This window comes from Zeus faber, assembly GCF_960531495.2.
Source record: "Zeus faber genome assembly, chromosome: 7".
NCBI classification, from domain to species: Eukaryota; Metazoa; Chordata; class Actinopteri; order Zeiformes; family Zeidae; genus Zeus; species Zeus faber.
Genome location: NC_137203.1, coordinates 15,738,706 through 15,763,755, shown reverse-complemented (window position 1 = coordinate 15,763,755; position 25,050 = coordinate 15,738,706). Strand labels below are relative to the sequence as shown.

General features: G+C 45.3%; 1 protein-coding gene across 1 annotated transcript in view; it reads left to right on the top strand.

Annotated features, from left to right (window-relative positions):
* stpg2 (sperm-tail PG-rich repeat containing 2) overlaps positions 1-25,050 on the top strand; it is a gene marked incomplete at both ends in the record, with an annotated part of 67,769 nt that overhangs the window by 31,417 nt on the left and 11,302 nt on the right. The window lies entirely within an intron of this gene.

Sequence of the window (25,050 nt, the reverse complement as noted above, 5' to 3'; positions counted from 1 at the left end):
CGCCCACAAACTCCAGGTGCACAGAAGCCCCGTCGCTGGCGGTGTGTCCGTAAAGCCACGAGACGAGAGCTGTTTGGCTTCACGCTGCAGCCCCGCCGCCGGCGGTGTGACCCTACCATCAGAAAGGAATAATAAACAAATTCTCGTACTTTCCACCAAACTTTAAAGTGTGCATGACTAATATGCTAATGTGTGTTAGTCATAATACAGTAATGGGTCCAGCATTATACTAACAATGCTTGTGATGCGGATTCCAGCCCCTGGACGGCCTAATCGGCAGAAAACATTGCAAACAGTGTCAGAGTTGGATGTGAAACCGTGACTGTTAGTGGGTGCAGCGCGACATTAACTCCGCTTTACACCACATTCTCACCCACGTCAGATGGGTGCAGGAAGCTGGGGCAGGGCCTGCTTGGTTCGCCGTCCATTAGATCTACGGATATCACCGTATAAACATATGCACTCGACGGCGCTTGTGAGGCAGTTTCGATAAAAGCATCAACTGAAATGTACATAAATATTCAGTTATATAAACACAGAGCCTCTTTTTTTTTTAATTTGTATTTTTTATTTTTCTGTTTTTTTAATGCGATCAGCAAATTTGTTTTTGGCTTTGCATTTTGCTGCAGACCACGAACCGACGTCAGTGACTCTTAACGACTTTCATTAGAGAAATGACACCGGTTTGTTTGGGATTCCGGCGCTGATGGCCTCTGTAATTTACTCTTCATTATACTGGTAATTGTTGACTTATGACAATGGCTCCCATGCTGTCTCCTGATCGATGGTTTCGTACCGGTGCGTCCTCTTGCTCTCCCCCGGTGCTAATGCAGCCAGCGGGAGAGCTCCACAACCATCAGAGTTCCCCCAAAGCCATTTAATGTCTATTTAGATTCCCAGGTTTTAATGGAATCTGAATATCAGGTACATTTGGCTTTGACTAACTGATGTTTTCAGTGGAGCTTTCTTGACCTTTTCTATCTTGTCAACATTTTGAGGGGTTCAGAAGATAAGATGCTGGTGTGTGCTGGTCAAAAAATGTCCGCCATGTGTCCAGCTTTAGGTCTTGATAAAAGCAGTTGCCCAGATTTGGGCGCATTGTCAACCATCTTGTGCCTGGTTGCCTCGTAGTAAACCTGCACATTATACCTCGTCTGTTAAGACATCTATCTATCAACCTATCTATTATACAATGATGATAATTTGGCAACCATTTTGTCAGCCCTGGCAACCAGAAGCTACTGCATGGCAACCACTATTAGAAAAAGGTCATGTCTGGCCCCGGGCTACAAAAATCATGAGTTAAGACCTTGTATAACCGCCTTTATGGGGTCCTTCTACTCCATTTTGAAGCAAAATGGATGCCATAACATTGAATAACCAAATAATTGTATCTTGAGTGGACATATGAACAGGATATGTAGGATATACGGACAGAGTAAGTCTGCACCAGACGATAGATCATCTCTATTTCTCATTTTCTCTCTCTCTTTCTTTCTCTCTCTCTCTCTCTCTCTCTCTCTCTCTCTCTCTCTCATGACCATGGCCCTCCATCTTTTTTTCCACCTTACTTCATTCCCTCCCAAATCCCCCCCCCCCCACACACACTTTCAATCTTCTCCTTCATTTCCTCCTCCTTTCATTGAGTCCCTCGCTCCATGCCTCCCTGCCTAGCTTGTTGTCTCCTCGTGTGTCTAATGCTGCCTCTGTAGGCCTCCCTCATCTCTACTCCCTCGCTCTCTCTCTCTTTCTAGCCCCTCTCTCTCCGTCCCTCGCTCTTCATTTCCCCCCCTGCCATCTCTCACATGCTTTCCCCTCTCTCTGGGTGGCGTCCCTCGGGATCCCGCGTGGACGGGGATCTGAGGGACTAGTAATGGCTCACGCAGAGACTTCTTTATAACCAGTTAATGAAAAATTGCCCCGAGAAATCAGTTAGCCACATGCCGCGCCGCCGGCGCCTTGGCCGTGTCCCTGACAACGGCATCCCACTGCGACGAATATTAAAAGCGTCTAATCAGGAAGCAATCATAATCAGGAGCGTAACATGAAGGGAAAACAGGGGAAGGATGACGAAGGATGGAAGGGAACGCGCGGCTTCGCCATCGGCTGTATCTTTCGAGGTGTATGTCTCCGGGCATTCAAGACAAAGAAAGAAAAAAAAAAAAGTACGAGGTCAACCTTTTTGTTTGAAGAATGACTGTGGCTGTGGCTTCTGAAGGGTGAAATATGAAGGTTGGTAGCAAGTCAATTTCAAAGACAGAAGCCGTCTAGCCGGGTTTTAAAACACTCCGGGGAAACTTGTTATCCGTCTGCCCAAAGGATATTTTGTGCTTCGATCTCTCTCTGTTCTCCGCTCCGGCTGATGTGCCTTTTTATTTTTCAGTGTCTCGATTTGTGTCGAGGCGAGGTCAAAGTCTTACAAAGACTTGATTAAGTTCAAAAGCATTTATGATCGCTTCATCCCGGTGATGTTCAGTTTAAGATGTCGTTTCCCCAAGTTCCTTCTACAAACCTATTGATTGCCAAACGTTCATTACGTGCATTCATCACGGAAGCGTCGTGATTTAGCGAGCGTCAATATTTCCCGTGCATCTCCTTGCAAAATCCCACTCCAACTGTAAACTAACTTTACCACAAGCAGTTCCACCCTGTTAGTTGTCATACATGATATGGTAGAATTTACATGTTTGGCTCGGCCAGAATGTGATAGTGGCCGTCTTTGTCCATGTAGAAAAAAAACCGTGCCGGCTTTTGATGGCAGACAAGGAAGGAGCGAGTCGAGGTGTGAAAACTGTCAGAATAGAAAATGTACTTGTCCTTTCTCCGGTCTTCCCTCCAACACCCTCCTGTGACCCCACCCTGCTCGACTCCACATCACCCCCCCCCCCCCCCCCCCCCCACACTCCCCCACTTCTCCTCCATCACTATAATCTAGTCTTCTGGTGGCATCCATTTTCCTCTCTCCTTGATTTTTGCCTCTCATTTCCTCTTCTGCGTCTGTCTTTGACACTCCCCCATCCTCTCCTTCCAATACCTCCAGATAATGACCTTTTAGTCAAAGAGGTCATGGAACAGCCGTAGGCGCTTCGCTCGCCCGGTGCAAATGGGTGTGGAACCTAATTTGGAAGCGGCGTTTTTTGCCCCGGAGCCCTGGAATTCCACTTTCGTCCAGAGAAAAGCCCGAGCCTGTCCTTGCGCACGGCGCGGGAGAGGCCTCGAGAGCGCGGTGTCCATCTGTCGATGGTCGCTAATAAGGTTCTGTCTGTTTTCACCTCCGTCAATTTCAATTTGCATCTTTGCCGATGATGGGGGGGAGAGGGGGGTGAACTTTTGACGGATGGCTGGACTCACGGTGCGAGGAAATGACTCAAATGAGTATCAGGGCTTCTGGTTTATTATTCGGTGTTGGGAAGAGCTGGCTAGCATAGTTTGCCGGCGTGCCGAACTACATATACTTCCTTTACGCCTCTTGAGAAAAGTCAGGGCTCTTGGGCTAAAATTGCCTTAAAGTAAAATTAAAGCCTATTATTTCTTTTTTTTCGCTCCCGACATCCTTTTGTTCCGTAGCCCACAAGATGACTTTTCTGGTCACTCTGTCTGAAAGGGTTATTAGGTTCATCACTCGCTAACACTAAACAGCCTCTGACGGTTCGATTAAACAAGTTAATTATCGTGACATTTCAGGTCCCGTGACGCCTGGGAGCAGGACCGACCCGAGGGCAGAGATGAATAGTTCAAATGGGCTTTAATAATACCCCTAGGGATTCAATAACCATAAACTCTATGGAGCCGAGTGGAGCATTCCTCAGCAACGGAGCAGAGTTAATATAACCAAAATATCTCATCGATTAAAACACTCGTGTGTGTAACTCAGTGACACAGTGTGTCTGACTGGTCATATTAGTAGTGATTGTAGTCTGTACATGTGCACTAATACAATAATAACAAAAACAACAGACAAAGAAGAAAAATAATCAGCCCACCCTCATAAATGATTCAAGGATTAGCTGGATTATGCTTTTTTAAATTATTAATGTGATTTACGATTTCAATCACAATTATTGGTCCAAAGCTCACGTTTGGCTTCTCTATCGAGTTTCCCAGTTTATTCTGCTGTAAGTAACTTTGTATTCAAGTTGCCCTGTTCTAATTGGATCAGCTATGTCATTTTAAATCATTTGATTTATCAAGTCAAAATGATTTTATTTAGAAAGCTCACTGAAAAATCAAGTTTGCCTCAAAGTGCTTGGCAGAGGGCAGGAATCAAAAGAAAACAAATTAAAAAGAGAAATCATACAACACAGGCATTATTGGAAGAGCCTATACAGTACACATACATATACTGTATGTGACTTAGAAATACAACATATGCAAAGTGCCTACTGATAAGTAATGGGCATATAAGCGGTTATACAACAAGCCTGGGTTAATTGCTTGCATAAATAACCAGCGTATTGAGCTGCTCTGATATTTACAGGGAGGTCTATTCACCGTGGGATAGTTAGCAGCCCCTTGTCAGAGAACCCGATGGCTCTAACAGCATTGGGAGCGTATCTTCACACTGCTGCACGGAGGACCTCCTGTTAGAGCAGCGACTCCATTACTTATCCCGAGCCCAAACAGATTGCTGCTCCTAAGAAGTAGTGACACCGTCAGGGTAAAGACTCATTCGAGAGAGAGAGAGAGAGGGAGAGAGGGAGAGAGAGAGGAGGGGGATCCCAGGGAGCAGTGAGAGGGAAGAGAAGTAGAACAAAAATGGAAATAGAAGGGGGGGGGGCGTTGTGTGTAATGTGTAATTATCTGTTCGATTAGCTCTAGATAATTAGAGTGTTTGCTACATACATTAGCGAAATGGAGAGCTGCATCGATTTCCGTGATTCTCCATCCTCTGGAGGGGTGGGGTCCGGACGGAGCAATATGATGAGCGGTCAAACACCCGAGCGAAAGTCGCAACTTAAAAGTGACGCGAGAAGACAATGGCCCAAAGTTTATGGGAGCAGGGAAATAGTCAGTTGCCTCGGGTTTTGTCACATATTGACTTTCTGTCTGCGTGTTTCATTGCATTTTTGTGATATATCCACGGACGGCTAATGGCGTGTTGTGTTTATGGGAGACAAGGGGACCTGGTGATGAGGGAGAGGAACAGAAACAGGAAAATGGAGTTATAGATTTGATATGGATTTTACCGTCAGCTGTCAGGTCACAGATGATGATGTGAGACCTCTTGAGGATGCAAGCACACGCACACACACATACACAAATATACACACACACACACACACACACACCAGCCCGCGACAACACATTCTCTCGCTCTTTTATCCTTATCTCATGCACTCAAACACACACACACACACACACACACATTCATACACATGTTGTACTTGCATTCACACACACACACACACACACACACACGTGGCTCGTACCATTAGTACCATCACGCAGCCGTGCACCCGCTATCGTGCGCGCACATGACAAAGTGAACCCCCATGAGGAGCTGTGCTTAGTGGCACTTCCACCCTGAGGCCTTGGAAGCGGTTCCACTCCCATCATGTTCCACTCGGTATTCCACCCCAACGGCGTCAGAGCGATAGCTGGAGAGATTTGAAGGAGCTCAAAAGGAAGGATGGAAGGATGGAGGGATGAGAGAGAGAGAGAGAGAGAGAGAGAGAGAGAGAGAGAAAGAGAGAGGAATCCTCAAAGTAAAGCACTGCCGACAGTGACAGTGGCGACCAGCGGCTGTATCGACACGTCATGCCATCTCCTCGGACCGCTCAGCCCCTAAAATCGAAACAAATCACCTGCAGTGAGTTCCCTTGTCCCTATGTCATTCAGTCGCTCTAGTCCACATGTGTTCATCTCTTCTTCTGTCCATGTGCGCACGGAAGAACAGAGTCGTCTTTCATTTAACTTTGAGCTTTGCTAAAGCGTGTTGTTGCACGGGGTAAAATGGCTGAGCTCTGGCAGGATGGTTGCTACACCTACAGTAGATGTAATGTCTTTCTTTCTTGTTGTTTTGCAGCTTCTGAAGATATACAACAAAGCTCAAATGTTGCCTGTCGCCCACCTCTGCCTGCACACGCACGCACGCACGCACACACACACACACACACACACACACACACACACACACACACACACACACACACACACACACACGCACCTCTTTGAACCAAATTTTTAAACAGATTGATGCCCACATTTCACTAAATAATAAATCTGACCAGAACACAGAGCTTGCGCCCGGCCGGCGTTGTTACTTCCTCCTCTGGCTGCTATTTAATGACAGTATGAACCCTCACTTTAATGCAAGTCTTACTCTCAAGGCTTGAAAAAGTCTGGGCGGGGAAACAACAATCTGTGTTCTGTGATTTCCTCCCACTGAAATAACTAGGAAACAGGAAACCTGCGCTAACAAGGTGAGTATCACACTTTGATCGTCGCCGTCGCCCGCATCGTGGCCCGTGCTCGGCTCACACGCTGCACTGGCAGTACGCCGCGTGCTGTGTGCAGCCGTGTCTTTGATCCCGAGGCGGGCGGGTGCGGGTCATTAAAACAAGTGGAAGCTGCCGTGTCTCGGATGCTCCGGTTGAAGCCCAAGTCAGACGCGAGATCCCGTTCCCCCGTTTTCTACCATCACAGTGTACCATCACAATGATTCAGAAGCTGTTATTTTAAGTTTTATATAAGTATAATATTAATCTATTTTTGATCATTGGAGTCAGGCCTGAGTGATTGGCATTAGAACCTTTTAAATTGATCCACTATTCAGAGAATCGCTGCTGTGCTCAGAGCTGCATCATATGTTACAATAGGGAAATCACGACCACCCTGTTCGTCGAGTGCCATTGCGTGGCGGTCAGCTGGTAAGGTATTCTCTAAACACAGAATCGATTTCAAATATTTTAAGGCCACTCAGGTTGACTCCCAATGTTTGAAAAATACGTTTTAGGTTAGGTTTAGGTTTAGGTTTTCCTTTAAGTTGTTTAGTTGTCTTACTGGATTAAAACACTTTTCATTTATTACATTAACAGATATCAAGGCACCTGTTTTAATGCTAAAAAAGGGAACATTTCTGCATTCATGGCATTAGTGTCTGAGGTATTTTTTTTCAGTTTAAATGGGACCCAGAGTGAAGTCCAAAATCAATGAAGCTGAGATGTTCGATGCATCTAGCAATGCTTACACATAAGGAATACAGTGTTCCTCCTTTGTCCCCTCCTTAATAACCCGGCAGATTCCCAGTGCCCATTTCGGGTCCTCATTAAAGTAGTGGGAGTGAACCGAATGGAGCCAATTCCCCTGTGTGGCCACATTATTAAGGAACCATATTATTATTTTGGGCCGTTGTCTGGTCTTATGCCTTTCTCTCTCTGGGCCACTTTCCTCCATTCCTACTGTTTTTTTCTGCTTTTCCCTTTGGCTAAATTGCCAGTGGACTGGTGAATCATGCGTGGGTCACTAACTGTTCTCCTCCAAAGTTCTCTTGCCCCCTTGATCTTCCTGCATCGCTGTCTTTATTAAGGCCCCCCCCCCCCCCGTGTCTTTGGTTTGCCGATAATTATAGCGTTTTCCCCGCCATTGTCTCTTTTCAACTGTCTAATGGTTGGCTGGATCTAAGGGGAGTGTGGCACTTAGATCCTTTAGTTTCTGATCAGCTAAGAGAGAGAGGCAGCAAAGGTAGGGGAGAGAGAGGGAGGGAAGGTAGGAGGGAGAGAGAGAGGGAGGGTTGGTAGGAGAGAGAGGGAGGGTAGGTATGTGAGAGAGAGGGATGGGAGGTAGGAGAGAGAGAGAGGGAGGGGAGGTAGGAGAGAGAGACAGGTGGGAGGTAGGAGAGAGAGGGAGGGGAGGTAGGAGAGTCGGAGGAGGGGAGGTTGGAGGGGAGGATGGAGTGGAGGGAGGAGGGGAGATAGGAGAGGGAGGAGTGCAGGGAGGAGGGGAGGTAGGTGAGAAAGAGGGGGGGTGAGAGAGAGGGAGGGAGAAGAGGTAGGAGAGGGAGGGAGGGGAGGTAGGGCAGGGAGAGAGAGGGAGGTAGGAGAGATAGAGGGTGGGAGAAGAGGTAGGAGAGCAAGGGAGGGGAGGGAGGAGCAAGAGGGAGTTAGGGGAGAGAGAGGGAGGAGACAAGCACAAGGGAAAGTAAAGAGAGATAGATGTAGAGGGAGCAGATGAGAAGACGAGAGGTAAGGAGAGGGAAATAGAAATTATAGAAATAGATGAAAAATTCTGTACAAACCTTTTTTTTCCTGACTTCTCAGAATTCAAATTGTTTTCATCATCATCATCATCATCATCATCATCCATGCATTCATATAAACCTATTTGTATCCATTCGTATCCATCGATCATATCCATGCATTTTGACAACTATAGTTGCCAGGAGGCTTCAACAATTTACAAAAATGAAAATGAATAAAACAAAAAACAGAAAATGTATTTTCTGCTGCAAGAAACGAATTGTGTGCTATATAAACAGTCTTAACAAAAATGCAAGATACTATATCGACTTTTGCGTTCAATATTCATTTAAAACTATATTCAAATTAAACGTACAGAATTGAGACGGAATTGAGGCCGCTCATGTCAGTAACGGTCCAGAAGGAGACGAGCCGGGGTCCTTCGAGACGACACTGGAGGCAGAGTCCACTCTTGACTACAACAACCTTGCACTGGGTATTGATCTTGAAATAGAAATAACTTGAAATGAGAAGCGACTGAATGGTAAACACAACCGGAGTGACCATAACTGTAACAAGAACCGACGACCTTTTTTTCTAACTTGTTCTACATTTTCACTTGGCAATTTAGTTTTGTGTGTGTGTGTGTGTGTGTGTGTGTGTGTGTGTGTGTGTGTGTGTGTGTGTGTGTGTGTGTGTGTGTGTGTGTGTGTGTGTGTGTGTGTGTGTGTGTGTGTGTGTGTGTGTGTGTGTGTGTGTGTGTGTGTGTGTGTGTTTGTGCGTGTGCAGTCCATGGGGTTCCGTCAAATATGCAGGTGTTTGTTAAAGCTTACTGTAGGTGGACAGATGGAATGATGATAAGCGACAGAGAGTTGAGTGAAGGTGTGCGTTCCCTGTCTGCTATATTTGAACATGGCTCATTAGCGACTACTATATGCTCAGGGAGGAGACGGAGGGCGCACGGCACAAACACACAGAAGGAATCATTAAAATTTGACTTTCTGTTGCGCTTATCACCAAGCGTGGGCTTATATGCACTGGATACGGGTACATAAGCATGTGGATGTAATAGTAATTGTAATAATTGTTTTTACTGGTACAGGAAAAAAAGGGAAAAGATACAGGGAACAAGGACAACTCGGAGGAAAGTGTGAATACGTGCAAGGGGTGATTAAGGGAGAGACGGGGGGAAAAGTAATGGTCTTAAATGCGCATTGGCGCACAGATGGGGGAAGATGTCTGTGTAGCACTTTTAGGGTTTATGATGTGTGGATGCTAATGCATTGTGGCTCGGAGGAAAAGATCACATACGCTGTGTCGAAAAACAGGTTCTCCTCCGTTCAGCGCCTTTGGTTCTCCCCCTCTCCTCACTCCCTCGCCGCGAAACACCTCGGACGTCTTTTCTTCACCGCCGTCCCCCTGTTGTAAAACGAGTCGAGTGCAACACAATCCGTCCTCGCAAACAGCCGATAAAAACCCAGAGCAGCAGCTCCTTTTTACGGCTAAGGAGGGGGAACAGCTACGAGACCGCTTCCCTTGAATTGAGCTTTGTGTCGAAACCATTGAAATAAGTGAAATACCAACGTGGCTCAACAGCCTTCCTCACAGATTTTGACGGCGCGTTTCGCTCCGGGGTTATTTACCCCACCTGGCAGCAATGCGGCACGCGTTATTGCCTTGCAGCTCTGGAGGTATGCTACTCCAGGTGGAGGCTCCCTCAACCCAGTTTACTGTCCACTTGGATGCCACAGTCGTACGATTTCCACAAAGACGGGTGTATCACCTCGAAGCCCAAGTCAAACTGAGGACAGCTTATTTAGAGGGAGGTAGGGAATTCAGAGGGAATTCAACTTTCTATTTTCCAATAACCTGAAACTGTAGGAAGTTATTGTGACAGGAAAGTTGAGGAAAGGCCTCTGCAAATAATACATTATGGAAATAAGCCAACATTTTTTTTCTAATTTGATTATAATACATAATATCCTGCTTTCCACTTGTTTGTTTTTTTTGTGCCCATTGTGCTACAGCTCGATGGATAAAAACAGAAACAAATTGCAAGTTATATACAAAACGTACAAACAAAATAGTTATAGTTGTAAAAAAGAGTGAATTAACTAATTAAACTTGCAATTCTCTATTTGCTGTTCTTGCTATTCTTTGAAAATCATATTTCATGGTACTGTTATATAAGATAACATTTAATTAACCCCCGGGGGAAATGAATGTGTTACAGCAGCAGAAGTTGACAGAACAGTGCAAGTCAAAGAAGAGATGGAAAAAACAAAAACAAAAAAAACTGTATAATGGTAGCAGTACTACTAATATATAATTCTAACTGCTAAAATATAAATTTAGCTAAAGGGAATGTTAATGTCAAATTCTGGAGAGTACAGTGGAGAGGTGAAGCAGCGGAGCGATGAGTTCCCTGGACCGGGCCATAAATTGCCAGACTTGGACGAGCCTTTCATTTCCCCATCCCTCTTTCCCCCTCCTTTATTATTATTGAGGTAATGATGTGGGTCTTCAGCCGAGGAGACAAAACATTTAACAGCTATGTCACGGTTGTTGAGGTCCTGACCTTTCTGTGGGAGAGGGGGATAGAGTCCATGCATTGTCGACCGTGAAAGTGCTACACTATGCAGATGACACCCACATTTCCATCACCGCTCCCCGGTTCCAGCTCCTCCCAATCATTTACTCTTTCTCAAAGACAAAAAGTCACACGTGCGGACACGCACACGTGCGCCGTGCATTCTTCCCGCTCCATTCCAGACCCCTGATGGATCCTCGCTGCCTCTTCATTTGTCCGTCTCACTTTGTGAACCCTCTCTGACGTTTGATGAATGAGGTTTTTCGGCTCCACATCTCTTCAATCCGGTGTTTGATTCGTGCTTCTCAGGCCACGCGTCATATCCATCAAACTTCATTTATATCGACCTGCGTCTTGAGGCGTGCGTGCGTGTGTGTGACGCCGTATCACCTCAAGATTTATTTGGTAGGAGAATAGTGAACTAGACAGGTGTGGTCCTGTAACTTGCGGCGCCCCGACTGGAATAGACATAAACTTTTAAACAGATTAAAAAATGTATATTTATCTTCCAGTTTGATGTTGTGTGAATTGTACATGTCTCCAACTCTGCTCCATCACTTAAAGGTGGGATGTGACTGTTATCAGGGTTCCCTATTCTTCAGCCAGATCTAATTGATCTAATTTAAACATGGTTTATCATCCCCATCTCCCAGACGGTCTGTCCGCATGACTGGCTTTTCTTTCTCACTTTATCTCTCTCTTCACCTCTATATTCTCTTTCACTTTGTGTCTGCTTGGCATCGTCACATGTGGCAGACAGCTGTGGCAGGTGTGTCTGCACATGTTTATGTCTGTGTCCAAATCTTAACACCAGCTGTGTGTGTTAAAGCAACCACTTATGGCCAGCAGCTGTGTGCATGAGGGGTGTGTGTGTGTGTGTGTGTGTGTGTGTGTGTGTGTGTGTGTGTGTGTGTGTGTGTGTGTGTGTGTGTGTGTGTGTGAGAGAGCTCATGCCAATTTATTACAACATCTGTGTGTGTTTGGTGAGGACAGCTGTTTGGTAGCAGGTGATGGTTTTAAAAGCCAGACCGACAGCCAGGCAGGCAGGGAGCCAGGGCTCTGCACGATGTAGAGGGAGCCCGGGCCTTTGCTCTGCCAAGACCTTCCTGTGCACCCTCCCTCTACTGGCCGCTCGGTGGTTCAGCGGGGCTCCAGCTGCGGGCATCAGTGTTTAAACAAGGAGGCTCCCATTGCCAAAGTTCACAGGAAAAAGACAGGAAGACAGATGAGATGGATAGCCGATTCAAGCAGGCAGAAAAGATTCTTGTCGTAAGCCGAACTGAGCCGAGCTTGTAGGTGTTGACAAAGACAAGTCTTTACACGGCTGTGAAAACAATAGGTGGTGTCGTACAAAAAAGGATATCAAATGAATTAAGAGCCACGTCAGAGGGAAGGGATGAGGCAGAAAAGAGACGGGACGAACTGAAAAAAAGATAGAGACGAGAGGAGGAAAAGACTCGGGTTAAGACTGGATCGCACCAGTATTTCTACCCTGCTTTCAGGTCATTTCAGGGCAATTGGCAAGATTTCAAGGTTAAAGATGTTTATTTGTCCCATACATATACATACAGCATACATATTTGCAATGAAATGACATTACAACGCACCCGGAGATTATGCACAATAACTTACTAACTGGTCAATAACCAACTAATTAACTAACCAACTAAACACACTGATTCCTATAACGCAATTCAATTAGTAAATAGAATGAAATAAGAGTAAAAAAAGGGTAATAGGGCCCCCTGGTGAGTTCAGCGTTGACAGTCCTTATGGCTTGTGGGAAGAAACTCCATCTCAGTCTCTCTGTCCTCACTGCGTGACTACGGAGGTGCTTGCCTGACTGCAGCAACTGGAACAGTCCGTTAATTGAGTGGTGACGATCCTTCATGATCCTGCAGGCTCTGCTACTACACCTCCCGGTGTATAAGTCCTGCAGGGAGGGGAGGGTAGTTCCAGTGATACATTGGGGCTGAACGCACCACGCTCTGCAGGGCTCGCCTATCCTGAGCAGTACAGTTCCCAAACCAGGCAGTGGTGTTGCCTGTCAGGATGCTATCCACTGCTCCAGAGCAGAAGGACTTGAGGATCCTCACCGAGACTCTGAAATCCTTCAGCTGCCTGAGGTGGTAAAGGCGCTGCCTCGCCTTTCTCACCAGAGTGTCTGTATGTATAGTTCATATTCAGTCCTGCGTGATGTGGACTCCCAGGTACTTGAAGCTGCTCACCGTGTCAACAGAAATCTCATTAATCACCAACAGTGCCTGTGTCCTCGGTTGTAATCCTCACCTAAAGTCCACAGTCAGCTCCTTAGTTTTGCTGACGTTCAGGAGGAGGCTGTTATCTTGACACCAGAGTGACAGGTCAGCCACCTCCTCACCGTAGGCCTTCTCGTCGCGTGGTGATCAGGCCCACCACAAAGGTGTCGCCAGCAAACTTGATGATGGTGTTGGAGCTGGACCTGGCCACACAGTCATGTGTGTACAGGGAGTACAGTAGGGGGCTGAGGACGCAGCCCTGGGGGGATCCTGTGTTCAGGGTGAGCGTGCTGGATGTGTGCCTCCCCACCCTAACCACCTGGGCCTGGCTGTGAGGAAGTCCAGGATCCAGGCACACAGCATAGTGTTCAGTCCTGTCTCCCACAGTTTGACAGCCAGTCTGGTGGGGACTATGGTGTTGAAATCTGAATGGTAGTCAATGAACAGCAATCTCACATAGCCCCCCTTCCGTCCATCCAGGTGCATGAGCGTGGTGTGCAGTACCTGGGAGACGGTGTAGTCCGTGGATCTGTTCGGCCGGAATGCGAAATGCAGTGGGTCAATGGTGCGGGGGAGGGCGGGCAGATCTAATCCTTAATCAGCTATTGACGGTAGTCATTCAAGCAGGCTGGAGAGGCGTTCTTCGGCACAGAGAATGATGGTGGACCTCTTGGCGCATAATGGGACCACGACCCGGTCAGGGATATCCTAGTGAGCACAGTGGCTAGCTGGTTAGCACAGGTCTTCAGTACTCGCCCAGGTATGTCATCTGGGCCCGTCAGCGGTGTAACTTAAGTAACGCATGGTGAGTGGATTCACTTCTGGTACAGAAGTAAAGTTGTCAGAAGTCTTCATGTAGAATTGAACCATGGTTAGCATGACCACATTTTGAAACCCCCAAAGTGGGACCCGTAAGTCTACCCCACATTCAGTAGGCTGTTGGCGAGGGGAGGGGGTGGTGGTGACAGTGACAGATGAGTGTCCACCGTTATGCACGGTACTTATTTTTGTTTGGTTCAATGAGATAACGTAGAGCCACAGGCACGTATAAAGAATGGTTAAGTCAGTAAATGTAAAGTTTAATATTATTATTTTAATTGCGCTGAAAACCTGGGCAATTTCTAAGTGAATGTTGAAAACTGGGACCTTTTAGAAACGTATTTTACTCGGGAGACAGCTTGAAACCGGGACAGTCCCAGACAAATCGCTAAATCGTGTGGTCGACCAAAGGCAAATTGGCTTTGATTCTGCTGATCTTTGAAGGGACAAAGATTGGTTGGTTGGAAAGTTGACGAATAGAGCAAACTCAAATCATCCTGTTATATACAATGCTCCGACTTTATGATAAATGGAACTGAAAACATAAAAATAAGAGCTATTTCTAAATGCAGCTACATTCGGAACTATTTCTTTGACGTGTAACCATTATCTGTCCGTGATTATTATTCTCTCTGTCGCCTGGCGTTGAGCTGACACAGTTAGCGTGCAGCCCGCCACTGTCTCGCTTCTGGACAACGATTAAATTGCTATTGACCTTCTCGTCTGAATCGGGGAAAGATAGACAAAAAGAGAACATCCCTTTTTAAATTACTCGTTAAAAAAGGAGGTTAAGATGAAAAAGGTAAAGGATGTTTTAAAGGAAGAGGATGTTTTGGAAATAGAAGTAGTCCCCCGAGTCTAAAAAGTCTGGAAATAAGTATTTGAGTACAAAACACATACCAGAGTAAGGATGCTGAAGTATGGGGGGGGGGGGGGGGGTGAATAAATATGGAAAGGCAAAGAGATAAACAAAACATAGAAATTAGAAACTAAGTTAAGGGGAAAATAACATGAAAGTCAATCTGCTGTAGCAAAACAGCTGCAAACCATGCTTGTCAGCAAATATTGATATTACGAGACTAACTGCTGCCTATAAAGTGTGAATGGGACGAGAATGAGGCCCATATGGTTCCTACCTCTCATCCCGTCTAGCCCGGAGACCTGTCTGGTCCCTCATTAAGCTCTTATAACACCAACCATCGCCTCCCTATTTAAAAATAGACAGATGGCCAGAAAGTGCTGCCATGACTCACTAGGTGTGACAATGACTCACAACCACCAGAGATAATTACTTTTACCACTTAAAAGTTAAAAAAAGGGAGCATACGTCTAATCCCGACACTTTGAATTTAGTTTAGTGCATTTAGTGGGCAATGCAACCCCAAAACAGCAGTTTGTAGCTAAATAGTTATTAGCGTCTCAGGATAAAACATAATAATGTTCAGACTTTAACACTGCATTAAGCTCTGACGAGAGCAGCCATCCGCTGTGCTTTCAGAACAAATTGGTTTCTGGATTAGGATTAAGAAGACGGAGGAGAAAAGAAATACCAAATTTCAGGTTTGAATGTTATTCCAACAATAGGCGACATTATGGTCTGTTTCAACTGCTGACGACTAAGCTGAATAAGAGTAATGATGAAATTTGGTGGAAAATTGGTTTTAAGTTCAATTTATTAACTGTCAAATTGATCTTTGGTCGAAAATGAAAAGAGAATGAGAGTAAGATAAAGGATTGATTTACAAATACTGAGACATGTGTTCCCATGTGTGTGTTAAGAGGTGGATAAAATGTAAGCACTCATGCGCACACACACACACACATACACACACACACACACACACACTCAAGACAGATACCATCAGCTTATATAATATTTCTTGTTTCGCGAGATAAGATAGTTGTATATGGAGATAAAGATCCAACTCTGGAAATAGAATTCTGCTCTGCGCGGAGAAAGGGAAAGCTTTTCAGAGTAATGAGGGGATGAGGGCAGGGATAAGGAAGACACACACACACACACACACACACACACACACACACACACACGCACACACACACACACACACACGCACACACACACACACACACACACACACACACATACACACACACACACACACACACACACACACACACACACACACACACACACACACACAGGATGTGGCTCATAACTAGTACAGGGCCATTAGTCTGAGCTGTCAGTGCACATGGTGAGTATAGTGGTTAGGATGACTGCTGTCAGGTATGCAGAGCCGGTCATTAGTAAGAACCAAAGCGGTTCGGAGGGAGGTATCCAGGACCTATACAGGACCATGTTTGTTTTTCTAACCACCACACGGGATATTCAGCATCTAAGTACGTATGTGTATACATGGATTTTCAAACGACAGAAAAGCCTGAATATAACAATATACACATAGGGGGAGTTCCATGGACACCAATCTTAGACTAAATCACACTTTTAATCTGGACGAACTAAAATGGCTTTTCTCAGTCATGGTTTAAAATAGTCCCTAGTCTTGTTTCTAAAAAAAACTTGATTTCCAGAAGGAAGATTAGAGCTGGTCTACTGCAGTTCTCAGTGGATAAAAAGCTTAAATTAAACCTGGCCAGAGCAGGTTTGTTTTTTGGATTAATGGACGTGGCCTCCAGGGCGAGCAGGTTGATCTAGTCTAAATCCAGCACCAAGACCAGACAGAAGGAGCTGACTAGTCCTTCATCACCTCGGTCCAGGGCTTCCTAGTCTAGAACGAATTCATCTTAACTTAAGCAACGTCTCAGAAAGGTATTTGAGAATTCTGGTTTAAATGAAGTAGTTAGCTTAGTCCTGATTTAGAATAAACCCCCATTATTACAGGTTTAAAACAAGGCATACAATGCAATGAAATGATGAGAAAACAAGCAATTGTCAACTAAAATTTCATGATCATGACAGCCCTAGTTTCAACTTCAATCACTTCAAATTCAAGTTTCAAATTCAACTTGTTAATAAAAAAGCTGTCCGTCCAAGAGAGAGAGAGCCAGAGAGAGAGAGACAGAGAAAGATAGACTTTAAAGGATATCTTTGAAATAAAACGTCCCTGTACTCTCTAACTAGTTGACATTTTAGCTTCAATGCGGCTATTGATCTTGGCAATTTGGTAATGGGAGTCACTAGAAATCACGATGACTCTTTAAGAGTATTAAAGTAATGGGTATGGGTAAAACTAATACCGAGGGTGCATCAATGTGAATGTTCTTCTGAAGAGTCCTACCTACAGTTTGTGAGGATATGGTATTTGGGATGAAATGGTCCATAAGAGGGTCCTCCATGGCCAGAAAAAAGATATACCTGGACCCCTCTGTTCTGACTGTGTGTTGCCATTTGAAGTTGTTTTTCATGGTACCTGTTCAGTTCAGGGTTCAGCTTCAGTTACATTTTGGAGAGCACCAGCGGTGGTACGCTGCGAGCCAAACTGCGGCTCTTAGAATTATGAAGTGTTTGGTTCTGGAGGGTGCGCTTCGGCTCATCTGTAACCGAGAGGAATTGGCCCATGCAAATTTTCTTGTGACAATTAGAAGTTAGCATTTTCTTCGGCGGGAGCAAACGCAAGACAAACTATGTAGGGGATGAGGTTTTGTTATTGCCAAGAAAAAATATGTGCTCCTTCTTTTAATTGAAAAAAAAAATGCAGTGTGTGATATAACCGTCTGCCTTGGTGCTAAGGCGTGCCTCCACACATCACTCTTCAATTTCAGTACAGTATCACATCGGTGTGTGTGTGTTTGTGTGTGTGTGTGTGTGTGTGTGTGTGTGTGTGTGTGTGTGTGTGTGTGTGTGTGGGTGTGGGTGTGGTTGGGTGTTATGTATTGTGAGATATTTTTCCTGGGTCTCATTCATGAAACTGTTCTCATGTATTTCTTAAATAAATGGTGTCGTACGGACCAAATAGAGGTGGTGTGAACGCCCTTATATCTGATTTATAAAGCCATTGAACCCATTGAAGCCATTTAATAACCAGAATTAATATTAACCATATTGTTAGAATTTCTATAATACAGTCTTTTTGGCGGAAAATTGTAAAAATTAGCCCATAATCAAACCGGATCTTTTTTTCCCCACATGCAGAAAATATCAATTTTAGATGCATCTATTTGTTTTAATTCTGTATTAGTTTAAGACCTGTACTGTAAGACCTGTAACTTGGTATAACTTTGCACCACTCTGCATCACTCTCACAACCACTCTGAAATGGAAAACTCGTTAACCTCTCCTTCAGAGAACTACAGGTGGTTCTTCTCTCCATGCTGCATGATGAAAACCTTCCACTCAGAGAAAGTTTTTGCCATCTGAGACTTTTATTCAACAATGAGCCAAAGCAGCACTGTCACACCTCACAAATGCACATCACACGTCCTTTTATAGCCTCTTCTGACACTCTGAACAACCGCTTCACACCTTTTCACTGTGACTTCGTACTGAAAACTGCACTAAAGTGAAGGAGGGATCGTCTCAGTGAGAGGTGAGGATGAGGGAGACGAGAGAACCGAGAAGTCTGCACTTTACTCTGCCTGCGTGAGGAATCATGTATGATTAATGTTAATTGTTGTTGTATGTTGCTAACATATTACCATTTTAGCTTTAAGGTAGGATGACGCTTTATAAATTTTCACTTTATCACAAATTTGGGTGTGATCAGGGATCTGAGCCGAGCCGGCTGTGCTCGGCGCGGGGCTCCCCTTATGGTCTCTTTCAGTGGAGAACAAAAACAAGAGAACAAAAAACTTGACTCTTGTCCTCCTACAGGTCGTCCACAGCACAGCAGTTCTTAAGAATTTATTAATAAAGAGTTGCATTGCAGGTTGAGAACTTGAACTCCACTCGCAGACTAACTATGTCCGAGATGCAATAGCATACAAATACTCCATGTTGCATGCCAGCATGCTGACAGCACAGGTAAAAAAAAGAAAATAAATTAGGGTGTGATAACAGCAAGAAAAACAGTGCAAGTCAAGAAAGGGATGAGAAGTAAGATGAAGATAAAAACAACATGTACACATCTATCGACCATTTACAATTGTTAACGGGCATATTTGGATTTCAAGTTCAACTTCTTCAAAACATGTCCGTTAGCGCAGCAGCATTTCTATCTGACCCACACCCTAAATGCAGTTCGAAGTGGTGTAAATGGACCAATCGCAGCCGATTCCTGTCCCAGTCGGGGACTCCCCCGTCACCATGTTTAAGCCGGTGCCTTTTTGTAGATGAAAGAGGAAAACAAATGTCGAAAAATAAAATAAATGTAATAGCGGGCTGCCTGTTCTGCTGTCACTGGGCACAGTAAGAGAGAAATGAAAGATTTAGGGAAGGAGGTGGAACGACCGCTGTGCCCTTCCAAACTTTGGCAACCTCATGCATCAGGAAGTAGACAGGGAAATTGAATTTGTATACATATTTGTACATGTATGAGGACAACAAAGCTGTTGGATGCGGGTGTTTTTTATACCTTCTGTGCTGTTATTTTTATTCTTTTGGCCTTATTTTTTGGGGCCAAAACTTTTCACTCAAAGGTCACAAGACTTTGGGCAATATAATAAGACTCTCCCACAGTGAAAAGAGCATAAAAATATCTTGGACTTGGCAATTTAAATTAAAAAAAAAAATTACATTTTATCTTACAGTATTACATCTAACCACATTCTTATCGAAAACGGCCTCCTCAGTTTCGTTCCATCAAAGTTGTCGTTGCTCATTTCTGTCCCTAATGGGTGTAGGAGTGGGTCATAGTTTCCAAGGAGGTCAAGTCATGCACATTTATGTTATGCACATATTGTCTACATTTGCAGAGTCATGTTGTATTTTATTATGAATACACACTTTTTGAGAATGAGGCCACAGGTAATGTTATACAATGTGGTAATTTTTATAGATATGAATATAATGTCTCAATTTGTCTGTATGATCTAGGATAATGCCTGGAGAGGAGCTCAGTACCAGTAGTTTGCCACAGTAATTAGGAATTTCTTGAATTTCACCCTGGGGATTAATAAAGTGTTAGCTTGGTTTTATTATGCTTTGTCTAGCCCGTGTGGTGTCATGGGCAGGGCTGTGTGTAATGCTCAGGATGTTAATTATATTTATTTGTTAGCAGTTAATGGGTTATGGCTAAATACCTCCTTTATGTAGCTCTAATTAGAGACCGTAGGACAGCCATGACCACAAGGAACTGGTCAGAGCCCAAATGGAGAACACAAGCTAAAATACTTTTACTTAGAAATAAGCAGGTGACAAGTCAACCTCATAGATTAAATGGGGGACTTCAACCATGGAGTATTGCATAAAACAGGGGTAATTGCAGAGACGGCGACAGGAACATGGGAAGCAAAAGCTGCGGCCGGAATGACGTACAACGTACTACATGTTTGTGCTTTGGTAGTAAGTACGAACATTGTTGTCCACGTACTTTATTATGCGGGAGGTGGGACGATGGCTTCTCGGACACAATACATGGTTATAGAGCCAGCCGCTCCACGTCCTTTCAACACTCGGGTTGATGACGAAACTACAAACTTTTACTGCCATCTTGTCTTCACAATGCATAGTGGGATACGTTTGCCTGCATAGTGTGCAGCATTTGCATACTACAATATGTGACAGGATGCCAACCTGGTGTCCTGTCAAATACTGTAGTATGCAAACATATGCAAACCCATCACATAGGTTAGTATGCAAACTGACCTATGTGGTAATGTCATACTAAATACCCCATGCTAAACTAAAAAGTACGCTAGCTATGGCATTTCGGATGCAGCAAATCACTGAGGACATCTGCAGGACAGAGAGCAAGGCATGTGATCAGAAACTGTAAATCAAGGGGAGCCACATAAGGGAAGGAATGAGGGGTTTTTACAGTATGTGATGTGTCTTGCTGCTTGTGGTCGCCTGCTCGAACGCGCTGTGATTACGCACATTTTAGTATTTTTTTTTGTTTTACATCACTATGTCCAACACAAACTCATCAGCAGTGATCTCCTACGACTGCGATACACTTGTGAATATAAAAATTTCCCTGAAAGAACAACTTCGGGACATTTTTCCCAGTTTATTTTTTTACCAGAGTGGCCAGCGGAGATTCTACGCGCCCACACGATCAACAAGGGCAATAACATCAAAAGAGTCACTGTTCCAAGGAAGGGCCGGTGGGGAAACACCAGGTAAGCGAGGCGGCACTCAGACCAGAATGACTGCTCACTGCCCAGCATCTTTCTTGCCAATGTCCAGTCCTTGGAAAATAAGATGGATGACCTCCGGATGAGGATTACATTCAAAAGTGACACAAGGAACTTGCGTCCTCTGCCTGACGGAGCCATGGCTGAATCTGCTGGTACCGGACCATGCCTTCTCTATGTTCCGTGCCAACAGATCGGGGGAGTCTGGGAAATCCAAGGGTGGCGTCTGCCTCATGATCAGTAGCAGCTGTTGTAACCCCAACAACATCAAGACTTTCCTGCTCCTGCTCGCCAAACCTGGAACAGCTGATCATCTCATGCCGTCCTTTCTACCTCCTCCGGGAATTCAGCATGGGCATCATAACACGTTTATATTCCACTGCAAGCAGACACTGGCACAGCACTATTGGGTCGATATAATGTGCTGTGTGGAGTTCAAAACCAACGTCCTGACACGGCAGGATGTTGGTTTTATGTTGGTATTATGAACTACAAGGGCAGCTGCTCCCCAGCCAAGAGTGTGGACGCCTCCCTAGCCAATGAGTTAACTTCTTTTATGCGTGGTTTGAGGCTGGCAACAACAGCGCTAGCTCTCGGGCTGATTGGAGTTACCGCGCTTGAGATGAGTGCGCACTCTGTCTGCATGAAGTCAGAAGGGCTCTGATGCGTGTGAACACCAGGAAAGCTGCGGGCCCAGATGGCATATCTGGGCTAGTACTGAAGACTTGTGCTAACCAGCTAGCCCCGGTGCTCACTAGTATATTCAATGCCTCCCTGACTGAGTCAGTGGTCCCGACCTGCTTCAAGAGGTCCACCCCCCTGTGCCATAGAACACCTCTCCAGCCTGCTTGAATGACTATCGTCCGGTGGCCCTCACCTCGGTGCTCATGAAGTGCTTCGAGAGGCTGATTAAGGATTACATCTGTGCCTCCCATACCATACATACTGGCCGAACAGATTCATGGACGATGCAATTTTCCCGGTACTGCACACACCACGCTCACGCACCTGGATGGACGGAAGGGGGGCTATGTGAGATTGCTGTTCATTGACTACAGTTCAGCTTTCAATACGTAGTCCCCACCAGACTGGCTGTCAAGCTGTGGGAACTAGGACTGAACACTCCGCTGTGTGCCTGGATCCTTGACTTCCTCACAACCAGGCCCCAGGTGTATCGAGTTGGGAGGCACACGTCCAGCACCCTCACCCTGATCACAGGATCCCCTCTGGGCTGCGTCCTCAGCCCCCTACTGTACTCCCTGTACACACATGACTCTGTGGCCAGGTCCAGCTCCAACACCATCATCAAGTTTGCTGACGACACCGTTGTGGTGGGCCTGATCATTGATGATGACGAAAAGGCCTACTTTGAGGAGGTGGCTGACCTGTCACTCTGGACAGGACAACAGCATCCTCATGAATGTCAGCAAAACTAAGGAGCTGATTGTAGACTTTAGGAGAGGATTACTACCGAGGAGGCATCCGTTGGTGATTAATGGGACTTCTGTCAACAGGTTGAGCAGCTTCAAGTACCTGGGAGTCCACATCCCGAATGCCTTAACGTTGACTATACATACAGACACTCTGGTGAGAAAGACAAGGCAGCGTCTTCACCACTGAGGATCCTCAAGTCCTTCTACTCTGGGGCAGTGGAGAGCATCCTGACAGGCAACATCACTGCCTGATTGGGAAACTGTACTGCTCAGGACAGGCAGGCCCTGCAGAGCGTGGTGCGTTCAGCCCCAATGTACCACTGGAACTACCCTCCCCTCCCTGCAGGACTTATACACAAGGAGGTGTAGAAGCAGAGCCCGATGAAGGATCCTCACCACCGCAACAACGGACTGTTCCAGCTGATGCGGTCAGGCAAGCACCTCCACAGTCACAAAGTCAGAACAGAGAGACTGAGGTGGAGTTTCTTCCTGCAACCATAAGGACTGTCAACACTGAACTCACAGGGGGCCCTCACTGAGACACACACCAAGGCCCCACTGCCTTAGTGTACCATACGTTGTGTACTGCATTCTGAACTGTCACTGTATTGCTGTGCTGTACTGTTGTATAACTGTACTGTATATCTCAACACACACTAACTCTCTTTATTCACATGCCACTTTACTGCACATATCTATATATACATTAGAAGAAGGAGGAAGAAGGAGAAACACTCTTTATTTGTCACACAACACACCACACTACAACACATGCTTGCACACACACACACACACATGCACATGCTTTGGATGGTGGCCGGTGAGATGGTTCCTCTGCATTTAACACAGCCTGGCCTGTCCTTCCTCTGGGGCCACAGCCGTGGGCAGCATACGTGGATGCGCCCGGGGACCAGGTGATAAGTGTCCATCGCTGGTCAGACATTATAGTCTATTTCTCTTGTTTCTATTTCGTACTCCCACTCAGTAGATTACCTTTTTACTCTTATTTTATTCTATTTACCAACTGAATTAGGTTTTAAGAATCAGTTAGTTCAGTTTGTTTAGTTAGTTAGTTAATTAGTTAGCTATTGTGTCAGTTAGTACTTATTGTGCATAATCTGTGGGTGCTATGCAAGGACATTTCACTGCATTTATGTATGCTCGTATGCATATGTATGTGACAAATAAACATCTTGAATCTTGAATCTTGTTTGTGGGTATGTTCAGATGGCTTTGAATTCAAGATACATTTATGACAGCTGGACATAATAAGGACAGAACAATATACTGTATACAGTATGTACACATGTGTGTGTTTCTCTTTGTGTGAATGAGCCTCGAATATCATATAAAAAAAATGTCCATGTCCTTCAATCATTACTTAATTCATCATCGTGTTATTCCATTGTTATGCTTTTCTATACTATTCTATACTATACAGTGATCAGCCACAACATTAAAACCACCACTAATAACCACTAATATTGTGTAGCTCCCCCTCGTACCGCCAAAACATCTGACCTGAAGGTGTCCTGTGGTATCTGGTACCAAGACCTTAGCAGCAGATCCTTTAAGTGCTGTAATTTGCATGGATTGGCTTGTTTTTCCAGCACATCCCACCGATGCTCCAGTTCTGACGCTCAAATGCCCATTGCAGGCTTTTTTTTGGTGGGCAGGGGTCAGCATGGGCACTCTGACCGGTCTGCGTCTACGCACAGGCTACTGTGGGATCGGACTTTCTTCCCTTTGCTCCCCATGTGCATCATTGTGCCCACGGGCGCCATGACCCTGCCAGTTCACTGGTTGTCTTTCCTTGGATCACTTTTGGTAGGTACTAACCACTGCGCACCGGTAACACCCCACAAGACCTGTCGTTTTGGAGATGCTCTGACCCAGTCGTCTGGCCATCACCGTTTTGGCCATTGTCAAAGTCGCTCAGATCCTTACGCTTGACCAATTTTTCCTGCTTCCAACAGATCAACTTCAAGAAGTGACTGTTCACTTGCTGCCTAATATATCCCACCCCTTGACAGGTGCCATTGGAACGAGATGAGCAATGTTATTCACTTCACCTGTCAGTGGTTTTAATGTTGTGGCAGATCAGTGTATGTCTGTGTGGTGTGTCTTAATAAGCATGTACGTGTGTTATTGTGTATCTGCATGGTCATGTTATTTTATGTTGCCTTGTTCCCTCCTACTGCGTCTCTAATGAAAACTTTAATGGGCCGGGGTAGCGGTGATTAAAGAGCCGGCCACCCAGGAGTCAGAGGAGGGGAACCAGTTGGGAAGTGACAGTTTGAGCTAAATGACAGCTCCACTGTGTGTACGATAAATGATTGGAGGAGCTATATTCTGCCTCGACTATCAATTATTCAAAGCCTCCGAGACAAGACAAATCCACTGTAACTCAAATTCTGCTGCAGTGATGTAGGCCGCTGGAAGCTGGTTCTCACCGGATGGTGTGATATCTTCATCTTCGTCTCCATTCCTTAGCCTAATTCTTCTGTGAATTATTTCTGACCGTGTCTCAGGGATTAATTTATGACTCATTTTTTGTG